The 15416-nt window shown below is 44.4% G+C and overlaps 1 protein-coding gene across 1 annotated transcript in view; it reads right to left on the bottom strand.

Annotated features, from left to right (window-relative positions):
• B3GALT1 (beta-1,3-galactosyltransferase 1) overlaps positions 1-10048 on the bottom strand; it is a 426145-nt gene extending 416097 nt beyond the window's left edge. The window contains exon 1 of the mRNA XM_089523298.1: positions 9994-10048. The gene's annotated coding sequence lies outside the window, so the exon portion shown is untranslated. The remainder of the gene's footprint in view (positions 1-9993) is intronic.
• Positions 10049-15416: the final 5368 nt, after the last annotated feature.

Genomic DNA, 15416 nt, shown 5'->3' on the forward strand with positions numbered 1-15416 from the left:
GTAGATAATATTATAATATTCAGTTTAGCAATTCAAAATATAGTTTTAGACATCATAAGAGGTAGGTGCATTGAATATTCAAATAAATAAAAATAATATCCAAATAAATTAATATTCTTAGGCTACAAACAAAAGCACACTTACTATTGAGTATGTTCTATGTAACATACTGAGACCTGTTTCCTGATCATTGAAGAAAGGATGGCCTAGATACTGAAACAGTATTAGCAGGCAGTACACCATAGGCTGAATCCAGACTTAGGGACACTCAGTTGATGTGTATGTGAGTTAAATTTTATGAACTTATTTATTAAAACTTTTTATTTCCCACCTTCTAGCTAAAGACCTCAGGGCAACATACAATAAAAGCAATATGACTAATTTAAAAATGTAAAAATAACAATATTTTAAAGGCTATAAAATATTTTTAAATTTTTAACAAAAAGACAGATCAAAATGGTTTAAATAGTTTAAAATGATTTTAAATCATGTACATGTGAGGGTATGTGAAAAACCAATTCAGACCCCAAAGGATTAATGGTGCCAATCTGGAGCCAGAATGACGGCAATTTTGATATCAATCAATGGTATTCTATAAGTGGGGTGGCACAACAGAGAAGGCCAGGTCCTGTGTCCTCCCACAGTGTATTGTTTCGATTGATGAGACGCAAAGCCAGACCCTTCCAGCAGGTCTCAGTTGTTGGGACTGTTGTGTGTATATATAGATTATTCCTAATTACTTCAGTGTATTTATTCAAAGTATGATTAAACTTGATCTAATGCCATTAGTTTTACTGAAAGACTACCAAACTGCTGAGGACACAAATACAGTTCTAACCACAGTTGCCACAAAATCTGGAATTGTCAGAAGAAAGAAGTCAAAGCCATATGACAGAGATGGGAGTCATGTGGCCCTCCAGGTGTTTTTATAGTGAAAGCTCCAGTATTCCTCCCAAACACTGTGGAAAGAGCCTTAACTATGGCACCCTTGCTTCATATTGTGAAGTATATATGAATATACAGACATCACATGCATATTTCTGGTGAATCTATCAATTAGAGATCTTTCTTCTTCCTGATTGCTTTGTAACCTATTAATCAATAAAACAAAAACAATGCATTTAAGATATGGAACTGTGAGACAACTTACAATTCAGTAAAGAAAAGCTGCCACTGTTGATCACAAAAACAAAACTCGCTTTAGCATTTTCTTTTATAAATCTCATCACACAAACCAAAACGGCCACAACAAGTAAACAAATGCGTCCTTAGTTTTCAGCCTTGCTGATTAAAATGTGTCCCTTTGATTAACCAACTAGATCTTTTTAATTGGTCTCCCAACTATGCTGTTAAAGATTGCAGCTTGAATTGCTGGGCATGCACTGAATAGTCAATGTCCTTCGCTACAATTCCTAAGCCTACAGTCCTAAAACACATTAGTAGGATGTGAACTGCATTCAAGGCAGTGGGGCTGATTTCTGAATGAGCATGAATAGGATTGTACTATATATCTGCTGCCTAATAATATTCTATATGCATGCTCTTAGAAACAGAATTCTTTTAGTCCATCTCCTTAGCTCAGCCTAAAAGCACTGGAGTTAGTCAAACACAATCTATTTACAGTGTCTTCCTGATTGAATGCCTCTGCTTTCTTCTGTCATACCAAACTAATTGGTTTCTTAGAAAATGAATTTGTGAATTTATTTCCTCTGCTTGCAAAGAAATCTGTAAGGAAATGGTCATGGGAGAGAAATGGAATTCCAACAGAAGTCTGAGAATGCTTTGCAATCTTTTACAATGGAAACTAGACAAGATGCTTAACAGATTGTGAGGAACAAGAAAGCTGTCCAGCCTCCTCAAATGTATCAGTTATTCCACCTTTAACATTTTATCTTCTATTCTAGAGTTACAAGTGTCAAATCTGCAACCAAAGAAGTGGAGCTTGGGAAAGGTTGTTTTTGGACTATAGCTCTCAGAACTAGCCATACTAGCTGGGAGATTCTGGGAGATGTAGTCTGAACAGTAACTTTTTCAAAATCTGCAAGAAATCATCAGCATCTACTCCATCTGTCAAAAGGTCCTTCTACAATGCCTACAAATTTCATAACACATACTAAAAAGTGTTCGGCAACACTCAGCCTCTGATCTCTACAAGAAAAAATAACATCACCAGCCATGCTACATTTGGGCAGCTTCTCCACCATTCAGAATTCTCTTATCAAGAAACACAAGCTGAGATGCTCTCCAAGAAACTCTAGGATCCCTAGCAATACAGTCACTTACATTCATACAATTTGTCAGCCATTTTCTTACACAAAGTAGAATGCCTCAGTTAGTGCACATTTTATAACCTCTTATCCCCCAAAAGGTTATGTCATTCAATTCAACAGTAGGAATGACTGCTTGACAAATATCTTCCTAACAAAATCATATGCAAACCTTTGGGATCCAAACATTTTGTTGTTACGGTAGAATGGTCTGGTTGCTTTCAGCCAAGTTTCTAGAACAGGCTATGAATTTGGGGGAGTTGAACTTGTTTGGAACATTGGCTAAGGTGGCTAAAGGTGGTAAGAGTTGAAGACAAAAAACATCTAGAAGCCCACAGTTCTCCATGGCTTGCTACTAGAAACTCTTCAATCCACTTCCATGATTGTTAACTCCACAGGATCACTTTGTGGAACTTTTCTCATTTATAGCTGTTGCAAAAGACTCGGGCAAATTAAAACAGTATGCTAAAATAACAAAACTGCAATTTTAACTCTTAAACCATGTCCCTTTTTCCTGTCTACCTCTGGCCACCCAAACACTGAAGGTTGGTGGCTCCCATGTTGTCAGCAATGTAAATCCAAGTTTGAGCTTTAATTTCAAGTGGTGCTGAATCCTATCCTCAAAAAAGGTGCTGCACCTTGGATAGCTCCTTTATGCTCACAGTAATACCCCAAATGAATTCACTGCCCCAACTGACTAAAGCGGAATACAGACCGCCCAAAAAAGGTGGTCTCCCGCCACCCTGGTTTCCTCCGTGGGGAAGCTGCAGCCTCCAGACTGCAGGGCTTCCCCGCGGAGCAAAAAGAACCCTTAAAAAGCGGGTTCTTAATGTGGCATCACAAATGCATCATGACGTGCAAACACTAAGCGTCCGTCACATCAAAATGGCAGTGCCCATGTGTACAGGGCACCGCCATTTTGACACCCCTGTCACGTGCTAGGGGTGAGGCCAATATGGACGGTGCGTCCTCAGCCAACCCCTAGCATGTGACGGGGCCGCTGCAAAAGCCCGTAAAATCAGGCCTAAGAAGCCCTGGTGGCGCAGTGGTTAAATGCCTGTACTGCAGCTACTCATTCACAAGCCATGAGTTTGTGAGTTCAATACCAGCAAGGGGTTTCAGGTCGGCTCAGCCTGGGATCCTTCCATTGGTCGCTAAAATGAGTGCCCAACTTGTTGGGAGCAATTAGCTTACACTTTGTAAACTGCTTAGTACATCAGTAAGCAGTATAGAAATCTATTTGCTATTGCTGTTAACACCGAACACACCAGCTCCCACTACACCCAAAGATTTCACCACTGCCAGAAGGGAATCAGACTTGGACTTGAACATCAAGGTGATCCCAAAGGTGGGGAGCCATCACCATTATTTCCTTTCAGTAACTTGGTGTATAGTAAAAAATATCCAGGGATAGCCATGTTGGCCATATAGCATAATACAATAACATCCGAAGTCCAATTTTGTGGATTTGGGATGTTACTGTATTTTGGTGTGTAGTAACTGAAGGTAGTTAATTCGTATAGAGTCAGCCCTTCTTATACACGGATTTCTTATACATGGATTCAAGCATCCACGGTTTGAAAAGGTTCAAAGAAAGTATAAATTTCAAATATCAAACCTTGATTTTCCATTTTTATCAGGGATGCCATTTTGCTATGTCATTATATTTAATGGGATTTGAACATCCACAGATTTTGTTATCCACAGAGGAGCTTGGAACCAAACGCCAGCATACAACAATGGTCCACTGTAGTTTCAATTAGCAGAAAGAGGAAGAACATTCTCCCCAACATAGCATCTGTGCACTCTCAAACTCTGGTTCAGGGTGTTGCTGTATTAATATTGTATGTCTTCAAATTGTTTCCAACGTATGGCAGTCCCAAGGCAAACCTACCATAGGGTTTTCTTGGCAAGATTAGGTTAGATGGGGGCTGCCTTGTCTTCCTCTGAGGTTGAGAGACTACAACTTGCCCAAAGTCAACAAGTGGGTTTCCATGGGTAAACAGGGATTCTAACCCTGGTCTCTAGAGTCATAGTCCAACATTCTAATCACTATGCCATGCTGGCTCTCTGGTTCTGGGAAACCCTCACACAACACTGGTCTCTACCCTCTGGTATTGTAACCCCAGGTAATTCAGAAATTCATAGATTGCTACCAACATTTCCAGCTGAATCAAGAAAGCAAGATTGTTGTACCAAGAGAAAAATAACAACAAATTTTGTCAAAACAAGGTAAAGAGAATGTACAAGAAACTGATATCAGCTCTACCATGACATCAGCCTCCTGAATCTTGGTCTGCTCTTGTCTTTAAACAGTTAATAAAAATGGAAGCCATTACTGGATTAATAGAATATTCTACTCACTTCATAGGAACCAAATTAATAGTTCAACTTGTTGAACACAACATTGTAGGCTTTGTTTTTTAGAGCTCCACCCGTGTAAGTGACTTTACCGCTGCAGATTTCACCACTGATATTTTAGTACTGTGATATAATCTTTATTTGGGCAATTAAACCAGGCAGCAGGTTGGCGTGTGCTAAAATGACAGTCTGTTTCATTCCAGAATTCTTCAGGCTTTTTTTTTTTAAAAAAAAAAGCTGTAATTGTTTAGAAGCTATTTCCCATAAGAATCAAAGCACATGACCCAGAAATGCTAAAGGGTTTTTTCCTTTTAAAAAAGAAATAAAGGTTCTTGCTAATTATTCAGTCAATTACTTTACATATATTTTGGAAAGACTTTCCCCCTTCTTCTGCAGTTTGAGTAGATATAATCTGAATGTGTTTTTTAAACTGTATATTTTAATCTAAAGGTAAAGTAATACATGTTACACATAGCAGAAAAAGCAATTTAAAAATCATATTGCAAGCTACTCATGTTTAATTGAGGTCTTTTTATTTAAAAAATGTCATTTTCTGATTTTTCTTTGGTTGCTGTATCTGAAGTTTTATTATAGCTACGTTTGGCAATTTTAAAGAGAAAAGATGCTCATCATAAAGTCATAAAATAGTTTTGATTTTTGTAAAAGAAAACAACTACTATGATCTCATATTCACTTATTTGGGAGACTATATGAGTAGAGAAAAATATACTGGGCATCAGAAAGAACAAAACCTTAACAGTGTTGATTCCTTGTCTCTTTAATTTCTTTCCAGAAGAAACCTTCCAGGTTCATTTTACTGGCTATTTTCAGGGGCAGTAAATAAAAAAGGCCTTTTAAGTGAAAGCTTTTGAGTAACTACTTTTAAGTTACTAAATGTTAGGATTACATGACGTTTCAGCCTAATTTGTATTATACTGGTTTTAAATCCTTTAGCTGCTTCAGGCTTCCACTGCCAAACATTTATGAAATAAATAAATAAATGAAAATAAATATGAAAATAAATATTCCTCACATTTCTACTCAGATGAATAATAGTGCTGAAATAAATAGGTTTTCTCATGTGAATAAGCAGTAATCAAATGAACAATAATTTAAATCCTAATGTACAATGCAAGGCACAAGGAAAATCAGTTTGGTGCTTTCAGCCCAGGTTTTTAGGGAGGGCTAGGAAAAAATAACATTTGTCTATGTCACTAACGCACCAGAAAATTTAACACTGACTGTTTCCAGTGGAGCAGGTTAGGAAAAGAAGTAGTACAAAGGAAGAAAACAAACCACATAGTACATAGCTACTGAATGAAAAAAAAAAAAAAAACCCTGAAATTGATTTTATTAACTGGATATCAATTTACTAGTTTTCTAGAACAATGCAATAAAAACTTAGAAATCTAGATGGTAAAGTACCATCTCCTACAAACATTTTTCCTCTAGATATATATACAGTATAGCAAAAGAATTATGTTACCTTTGCAGAAATAAAAAATATGAGATCTAAAACCTACTCTTAATATTTGCAATCCAGCTTTTATAGCATCATTAGGGCAAAGTATAGAGATGTAGCTTTAACAAGAGTCCAATTCAGTATCACTGCCTGTTCTGCCTTCTTTCAAGAGACTAAGAAACATACAAAATCAGCAGTATCAGTAAGAAACTGTCAATGACTAAAAGTGCAATCCTGAACTTCAGAGCTCCTCAGAGTGGTGATCCCTGGACCACTGTTGGTCCTTGAGCCATCGGGTTCCAGGGCAGGTCTCCAGGAAAGAAGGAAACAGTTGTGTCCAATGAACAAATACAGTGCCAGTCCCTGGCATACTGAAAAAACTTCCATCCTTCCAGATCAAGTAGCCTGAGAAGCATTGACGAGAGTAAATTCAACCAAACTCAGTGAGGATTGTGTCTGAAAAGACCTGCTCTACAAATCAGTTTTTCAAGACATGGAACATCTAGTTCACACACCTGGAGTGAGTAACTTATAGCCTTTGGACTACAACTACCACAGTCCCTCACCACTGAAAATGCAAATAGGAGTTGCAGGCGAAAACATCTGGAGGGGGCAAATGTCTCCCATCCCTACCAAACACAGTGGCTTAGTTGGCATCATGCTTTGAAGAACTGTGTTTGAGTTGTGAATTCATGCCCTCCTTCCTTTGCTCTCATGCATCAATGAGCAACCAGTTTTGCAACCAGTTTTCCACTGTGACATCTGCCTCTGACTCAGAAACGCTAACATTGGAACAGTGATTTGAAACTATGGTTCGAAGGCAGTTTGCAAACCATGATTTGGAGCAGCCTTCTCCAACACGGAACCTTCTGGATATGTTGGACTACAAGTCTTGCCACTCCCAGCAGCCTGCCTAGTGGCCAACAAATGCAAAACACCCAATTACAGCTACCTAGAAACCATGTAGAAGGTGGAATGAGAGTGCATAAGCCCAAGACACATTCCTAGTCCTTCCAGTAATTGAAGGTTTTTCAGAGTCAGGAACATCAGTGTGGAGCAAAGTTATCTTGAAGTGTCATACAGACTTTATCAAGGAACAAAATGTGATTTGAAAGGCTTCGACAGCCTTCATACCATCACTATCCAGGGCTTTTACTTCCATAAGGCTAAGGCATCTGCATACTGTAACTCATCATTTAATAAATCATTCTAATAGTATGTAGATTAGACTTCACATCAGATGAAAAGATGAAAGATACATTCATTTCCCTCCCTGCCCCCCAGTGTGTTGGTATTTGGCTCAGTCCTGCTGATACATCAACAGCAAAATGATCCAGCAAATATAGAAGCATTAAGCTCCATCCTATCATTAGGAGGCTCAGCTAGTGCTTTATCAGAGAGTTAATGTTTTAAATCATGAAGTTATTCATGTTTACAGAGCTATGAAAAAAACCAAAAGATGTCGCAGTAACTAAAAGTAAAACAAAACCCTTATGAAATCTAGAATCTAGTGTTCAAAACGATTCAGTACTCCAGTTCATCCCAAAACTATCTGCCCCGAATTAAGTTCCTACTCCGCTCAATGGAGCTTTCTCCCTGGATTACAGCCAACAGAATAACATGGGTCCAAAACAGAAACAATCCAGTCTGAGACCACTTGAAGTGCCCTGGCTCAGTGCTAGGGAATCCTCTGGGAACTGTAGTTTACTGTGGCACCAGACGGAGGTGGTTAAGTATCTCACAAAACTACAGTTCCCAGAATTTGCTAGCATTGAGCCAGGGTAGGTAAAGCGGTCTCAAACCAGTGTGTTTCTGCAGTGTGTTTTGGCCCATAGTCTGGTACTTGGCTACCCAGATGTTGCTTGCTTCTTTTTTCCATGTCTTCTCCCTCCCACCTTTCTTCCTTACGATGGAGGTCGGAAAGACACTCCAGGTTGCAAACCTAAGCCCACTTATTGAGCAGTGAATCTCATTGGATCCTTCCGAGTAAACCTGCTTAAAGTGAGAGCACAACTCTCTGGGGAGATGAAACCACAAGAGTTTTAAAGCACTTCCAATGGTACCCTGAGCTTCCTTTCATGGCCTGGAGCCAGCTCCTAAGCGTCAACAGCATGAAGCCAAGCCCACTGAGCCAAGGAGGGCACCTGCACTGACATCCTTCGGAGGGTGTTTTTTAATCTCTGGGGTTTCTTCTCATGCATGCTTCCCCTCCTATCACAGCAGCTCTGTTCATCTGGAGAATGCCACGAGATCCTGATGACCTTTTCGTCCCTCTGGGATCAATCTCTGGTGCTCACAGGTGCCTTCATAAAGAGCCCCCAAGGAGGCACCTTTCCCACCGAGACCAGTCATTCCCTCCGGGGAAGGTTGAGAAGGAGAAAGGAGTTTCACTGAGTGGGACAAGGGAAGAGGAGAAGGGATGATCCCACCTCCTTGGAGAGATGGTTACCAGAGGGTTGGGATGATTTCCTGGGGGGGGGGGGTCCCTTGCCTCTTCTTTGGAAAGCCAAGGGGAGCTGCTCTGCCCCCGCCCAACCCTTCGCAAGTCCAGCCGGGGAAACAGCTGGAAAGCCCCGGGAGCCCTCAGCCCCTCCGGCCGCTCGCTCTCTCGGGGCCCCTGGAAACTCCAGGAAACTCCGGCCTCCCCATCCCCAGAACTCCTCCCGAGGGACGCAAAGGGGAGCCAAGGAGGCCTCCGCCCCGCGCCCTCTTCGTCTGGCTCCCAGGCGCCCCAGAGACCCTGGCCGCGCCTCAGCCGGGCAGCAAGGCCCCCAGCGCCCTCCGGCAGGAGGCAAGAGGCAGCCCCTTTGGGAAAGAAAGGAGGCCAAGAAAGTTCCACCTGCAGGGAGCACTTCAAGCACTTCCCCTCCTCCTCCTCTTCTTCCTCCTGCCCCGCTCCTCTTCCTCTCCCTCCCCTTTTCTCCCCTTCTTCCTTCTCTTTCCTTTCTCTTCCTCCTCCTCCTCCTTTTTCTCCTTTCCCCCTCCTTCTTCCTCCTCCTCCTTCCCGCCGACCAGCCTCGCTCGCTCCCTGGGACGAGGCTTCCCTGAAGGGCATCCGAGAGCGAAGGGAAGGGGCAGCCGGAGGAGGCAGCTGGGCCGCCCAAAGGGCAGAGGGGGAAGGAGAAGAAGAAGAAGCCCTCCTCCTCCTCCTCCTCCAGGCGCCCCAGCCTCCCTTCCCTTCCTCCTCGCCCCCCAAAGTGAGGAAAGAGCCCTTCAGGTGCGCCTCCCTCCCTCCCTTCCTTCCTTTCTGGGGCAAGCGGCCGCCAGAGTCCCAGCCATCCGGCCCTGGCTGCCCACCGCCTTCCCGGGGCGACCCCAGGGGTGGTCCTCCTTTTCCAGGGCACGTCCTCCACTTCCACCTTCGGCCCAGGAGGACTTCCCAAAAGAGGCCCTCCTCCTCCTCCATTTGGGGCAGGGGCTTCAGACGAGGCATTTCCACGCCGAGTGTCTTGAGCTCCTTTGGGGGCTCTCTCTCTGGAGGGTCCTCCTCCATTTGGGGCAGGAGCAAGAAGCATGCCCTGGAGGAGCTCCGAATTCCTGGGCTCCCGTCCTCCCTGGTTTGGGGAAGGTCCTCCATTTGGGGCAGGGGTTCAAGGCTCAGGCATTTACACTCGAGGCTCTGGAGCCCCTCGAGTGGGTCCCGTCCTCCCTTCCCTCTGGAAGCTCCTCCTTCATCTGAGGCAGGAGCCAGAAGCGTGCCGGGTTAGCAGCCCATCCCCGGGCTCTGTGGAGGCTCCTCCATCGGGGTCCTCCTCGGGGGCCTCTGCGCCTGCAGCCCCTCCTGGCCCCGCAGGGTCACGCCAGCCAGGAAGCCTCCCCCCACACACCATCCCCACACACACCGCCCCAGCAGAGCAGAGCAGGAGAGAGGCGGGCTAAGGCGCATGGAGCTCTCCAGCTTACCGGTGGGGGAGTTGCCTGCAAGGAGGAAGAAGACGCTCCTCCTGCTGCTGCTGCTTGGTTCTTCTTCAGCGGAGCTGCTCCAGGGCACAGCCCTGCCTTTGCTGCTGCTGCTGCTGCCTCTGCCGCTGATGCCCGGGTCCCCATTGAGGAGGAAGCAGCAGCAGCAGCAGCCCCCTCCCTGCTCCTCCTCCTCCTCCTCCGCCTCCATCCATCCTCAGCGCAGCTGCACCACCAGCAGCATCAGCTGCACTCCGCTCGCCGCGCGCCCAGCCAGCGAGGGAGCCCGGTCCTCGCGCGACTGACAAGGCGCAGCAGCCAATCAGAGCCTCCCCTGACTCCCAGGGAGAGGAGCGGCGGACCAATCAGGGGAGGGAAGGAGACCCCCGCCTCCTCCTCCTCCTCCTCCTCCCTCCTCAGCAGCAGCATCAGCTGGGTTTCTGGGAAGATAGTGGGGAGGTACCTACTAGAGAAAGGCGGGCACTAGGGCACGTCCTGCTTTTGGGGGACTCTGCCAGCCCAGGCGGTCCTCACTGCAAAGGAGGACCGGCCACTGCAAGATGGAGGACCTTCCAGGGCAAAAGGAAGGAGAAAAGAAGGAAGGACGTGACCACCTAAAAAGCTCAAAACACTCCTGTAGGAATAGAAATGCATGCTTCTGAGTCATGGTCAAAAGGGAAGACCCTTTGGGGAATCTTTCCTGGAGAGAAGGTTGGGATGTAGGACGTGTCCTGGAAAAGGAGGACGCCTAACCTCAAAGGAGGACAAGGCACTGCAAAATGGAGGACCAAAAAGGGGGGGAGGACAGGACCAAAGAAAAACTCTCATAGGAATAGAAATGCATGCAACAGCAATAGCAAGAATATTTTTATTCTACTTATCAGTGTACTTAAGCATGCCCTAAGCAAGTGGTTCTCAACCGGTGGGTCGTGACCCCTTTCACAGGGGTCACCTAAGGCCATCAGAAAACACATATTTCCAATGGTCTTAGGAACCAAGACACATGGTTGGGGATCACCACAACATGAGGAACTGTATTAAAAGTTTGCAGCATTAGACAAGTTGAGAACCACTGCCCTAAGTGGTTGTGTAAGCTAATTGCCCCCAACAAACTGGGTACTTGTTTTAGTGACATCGGAAGGATGCCAGGCTGAGTGGACCCTGAGCCCCTGGCTGGGATCGAACTCACAACCGTGTTGTGAGTGAGTGGCTGCAGTACCGGCATTTGACCACTGCACCACCAAGGCTCCTCCATGTTTCTGAGTCATGTTCAAAAGGGCAGACCCCTTGAGGAGCCTTCCTGGAGAGAATGTTGGGCTGTAGGATGTGTCCTGGAAAAGGAGGATGTCTGGGCACCCCAAAGGAAGACAAGGTGCCACAAAATGGAGGACCTTCCAGGGAAAAAAAGGGAGGATAGGACCAAAGAAAAGATAAAAAGCACTCATAGGAATGTAACTCCATCCTCCTTAGTCCTGCTCAAAGTGGAGGACATTTGGGGATTCTTCCTAGGGAGAAGGTGGAAATTTAGGACATATTCTAGAAAAGGAGGATGTCTGGTTGCCCCGTCCTAACCACAAAGGAGGACAAGTCGCCGCAAAATGGAGGATGTTTCAGGAAAAAAGGAGGACATGGCCAAAGAAAAGAGAAAAACACTCATAGAAATAGAAATTCGTGCTGCTTCGTCAAGCTCAGGATGGAGACCTTTTGGAATACCTCCTGGACAGATTGGAAGATGTGTCCTGGAAAAAGAGGACATCTGGGCACCCTGTCCTAACTGCAAAGGAGGACAAGTCACTGAAAAATGAAGGGCATTCAAGAAAAAAGGAGGACAGGACCAAAGAAAAGCTCAAAACACAAGTATAAATGTAAATTCTTGCTTCTTATTTGTGCTCAAAATAGCACGACAAAATAGGCTACATTGTGAACTTCCTCCTATACAGAAGGCTGAAATGTAGGACAGGTCCTGGAAAATGAGGACCTCTGGTCACCCTGGACTAGTGGAATAGTACATGATATATAATAGAGAATATTATATAATATTAGGAGATTGTGATGATAGACTGTTTATATGCGTAAACCTTATAATGTTTGCATTATTATGTCTTGAAAATGAATTCTATATATATGTGTGTGTGTGTGTGTGTGTGTCACTCCTCCTAGACATGTTCTTTTTCTTTCCTTCATGCCCAAGGCAGGACTGAAAAGGCAGAAGGAAACATGAGGGAGGGAGTGACTGAATGGGGAAAGCAAGAAATAAATGGGTGGGGGACCCTGGGAAGTTGGAAGCAGGCGTTGGTTTCACATAGTATGTTTTTAACTGCTTTTTTATTTGCTTTGTGTTCCAGTTTTGGGGGGAAAGATGATGATGATGATGATTATTATTATTATTATTATTATTCAGCAATATGGAGAACAAAACATAGGGAAGCTTGAGGGAGCTGGGCAAGTTCAGCCTGGTGAAGAGAAGTCTGAGGGGTGAAAGGATTGCCCTCTTTAAATACCTCAAGGGCTGGCCCAAAGGGTAGGACCAGGTCTATTGGTTTCAAGTTACAAAAGGCTAGATTCAAAGTACACTTTATACTTTTCCCAGAAATTAACTGACAGCCAGTGGAATGATTTTAAGATGAGTGTAATGTGATCACTCCTGGCTGTACCTGCAATCAATTGGCTGCCATATTGAACTAGTTTGAGTTTCCAGACTTGGTACAAAAGTAGCCCAATGTAGAGCTCATTGCATAAGTCCAGCCTTGAGGTTACCAACATGTGCTCTACCATTTTTAGGTTATCCAGTTCTAGGAAGGGGCACAGTTGGCTTATTAGCTGATGCTGATAGCAGGCACTTCTGACTGTCGCATCTGTCTGAGCTGCCATTTGGAAGGACGGATCCAGGAGTACCCTCCCCCCAAACTGCAAACACAGTCTTTCAGGGGGAATGTGTGCCCATGCAGAACTCCAAGATATGGGCCGGTTACAGACCGGCACTTTAGTGCGTGACGAGCACGCATTAGGGTTACAAAAGGGCGGTGCTTCCGCACCGCCCTAACCCTAGTGCATGCTCGTCACGCACTAAACGGCGGCGGCCCTTCCATACGGCCGCCGCCGTGAGGACGTCACGGCCGCGCCGCCTGTAGACAGGATGGCGCGGACGTGACGTCCTTGCTCCGCGCCAGGGCGCTTAGGGCGCCCTGAACACGGAGCAGGAAGGAGCTCCGTTTCGGAGCTCCTTCCTGGTTTAGTCCGCTGGGCGCAGCCTTCAGACGGCTGTGCCCAGCGGACTAAAAGATAAGGGGCCAAGCGGCCCCTTTCTCCTTCTCCCCGCCACCGCGGGGTGTCCTTGGGGCTTGAAGCCCCAGGGACACCCCTTTTCAGGCTGCGGGGAAGCGGCGTTTTGCTGCTTCCCCGCAGCCTGAAAAGTGGTGGATCGGGGCCTCAGCGGCTGCCGCTCTGCACACTGAGGCCCCGATACACCGAGAAAAGTTGCGGGTACGGACTGCCCCAAATGGGCGGTCTATAACCCGCCATAGTCATATTAGTCTGTAGAATCAGTATGTAGAGTGATCTTGTAGCACCTTTGAGAGTAAATGAAAGAAAAAATTGGCAGCATGAGCTTTCGTAGATTTCAGTCTACTTCCAAATACATCTGAGGAAGGAGACTGAAGTCTATGAAAGCTCATGCTGCCAATTTCTTTCTTTCAGTTTGGAGTTTATCACATGAAGGAGATTGGGATTTATCCCATGAATATCCTTGAAAAATTACGTAATTATGCATAAAAATTTCACACGACGTTGCACAAAACCCACCATCAAAGTGGTCACAAAGAAGTATTAATGCACATCTTTTTACATTCGGGATTTCAGCGACAATGCATTTCTGATATCACGTTATTTGTGCAATTGCATGTGATAATCATTCACACAATCATTCGCCATTTCTGCTTTATTTGAAGGATGCTTTAAATGTACTTTAATTTCTCTTTAATGTCAAAATCAGCCCTAGTGTGATAAACGTTTTAGTCTCATACGTGCTACAGGATCTCTCTATGTACTCATCCAGAACTGTTTGACACACCTCAAAACCCAGGTTAGGATCCTTGATAGTAAGCACCTCTGTCTTATCTGGATTCAGTTTCAGTTTGTTTTTCTTCATCCCACCTATGAACTCTTCCAAACATACATTCAGAGGAGACACTATCCTTAGGTGAGGCTGTTTCTGAAGGCATGGAGAAGCATAAGGAAAGAAAATAGCTGTGTGTTAACACACACAATGCAAAATCCATATTAATTTAATGTTGTTATGAGATCAAGCAAAACCACATTAAAATGTATGCAAGAAATCAGACCAAGTTGAAGAAGGCAGGTTGGGATGGGGGCAGTGGGGAAGCCTGGTTTGATGTTCAAGTCCTTGCTCTGGCATGGCTTCATACTGTACTTGAAATGGAGAGGAAAGGCATGCAAGTGTGGTTGAAACAGGTGATCCAATGGTTATAGGTTTCTCTCAGGGTAACCCCCAGGAGTGCTGGAAACAAAGAAGACCAAACCGTTTGGTCCTCCATTTTTGAAAATATAAAAAGGAAAAACAAGCTTACAGTTGCCTTCAGACTGAATGCTCCTAAAACTATTAGTTGAAAGTCATCATTGTGCATCTTTTTATCAATATTTTTTTAAAACAAAAAGTTGAAATAAGCAGTAGGAAAACATGATAGGTATACATATGAAAGAGAACATTGTCTGGAAGCTCACACAATGCCCTCTGCAGCAGTAAAATCATTGTATGTCAGCATCCTGGATTTTCATTGCCCTTTGAGGAGGGAGAATGTGTGCAAGTAGTCCATACTGTGTGGTTTAAATATGTGCTACATGAAGTGGACCAGTGCTAATCCACAAGCGATTAATTGTCATTCCATGGAGAGTTTTCAGAAAAGAAAGACACAATTGTAGCCAATGGGCTTAAAAAGATACTGGTCCATGGTACTTTCTGGGGCATGTTTGGGAAATGCCAGTCTCCTATATCAGATAGCTCTGTAACCACTGCTGTAGATGTCAGAAAAATCAGTCTCCTGCAAAAGTCAATGTCCCACAAACTCCATATAGACTTTACTCCTTTATGTGTGGTTGTTGGGCTAAATTGGGGTGGGAATCATGTGTCCCTCCAATGGGTTGAATTGTAACTTCCAATAATCTTCATTAGCTGAGCTAGCCAGGGCTACTGACAGGTACAGTCCAACTGTTTTTGAAGGGACACATGATTCCCAATCCTGGTCTAAAGCCATTGTTACTCCTGATAATAGTAGAGACACTGAAATAAACAAGTCCCATTTGCTTAAATGGTTTTATTCTAGCTGGAATTGACATTAGATTTAGCCCTATAAATGCATGCACCTCATTTCAAGATTAGTCCTGTGTACAAGAGAATCATCACACTGTTT

The sequence above is a fragment of the Sceloporus occidentalis genome, unplaced genomic scaffold (assembly GCF_023333645.1).
Source record: "Sceloporus occidentalis isolate IW3139 unplaced genomic scaffold, rSceOcc1.0.p SCAF_4, whole genome shotgun sequence".
Lineage (NCBI taxonomy): Eukaryota > Metazoa > Chordata > Lepidosauria > Squamata > Phrynosomatidae > Sceloporus > Sceloporus occidentalis.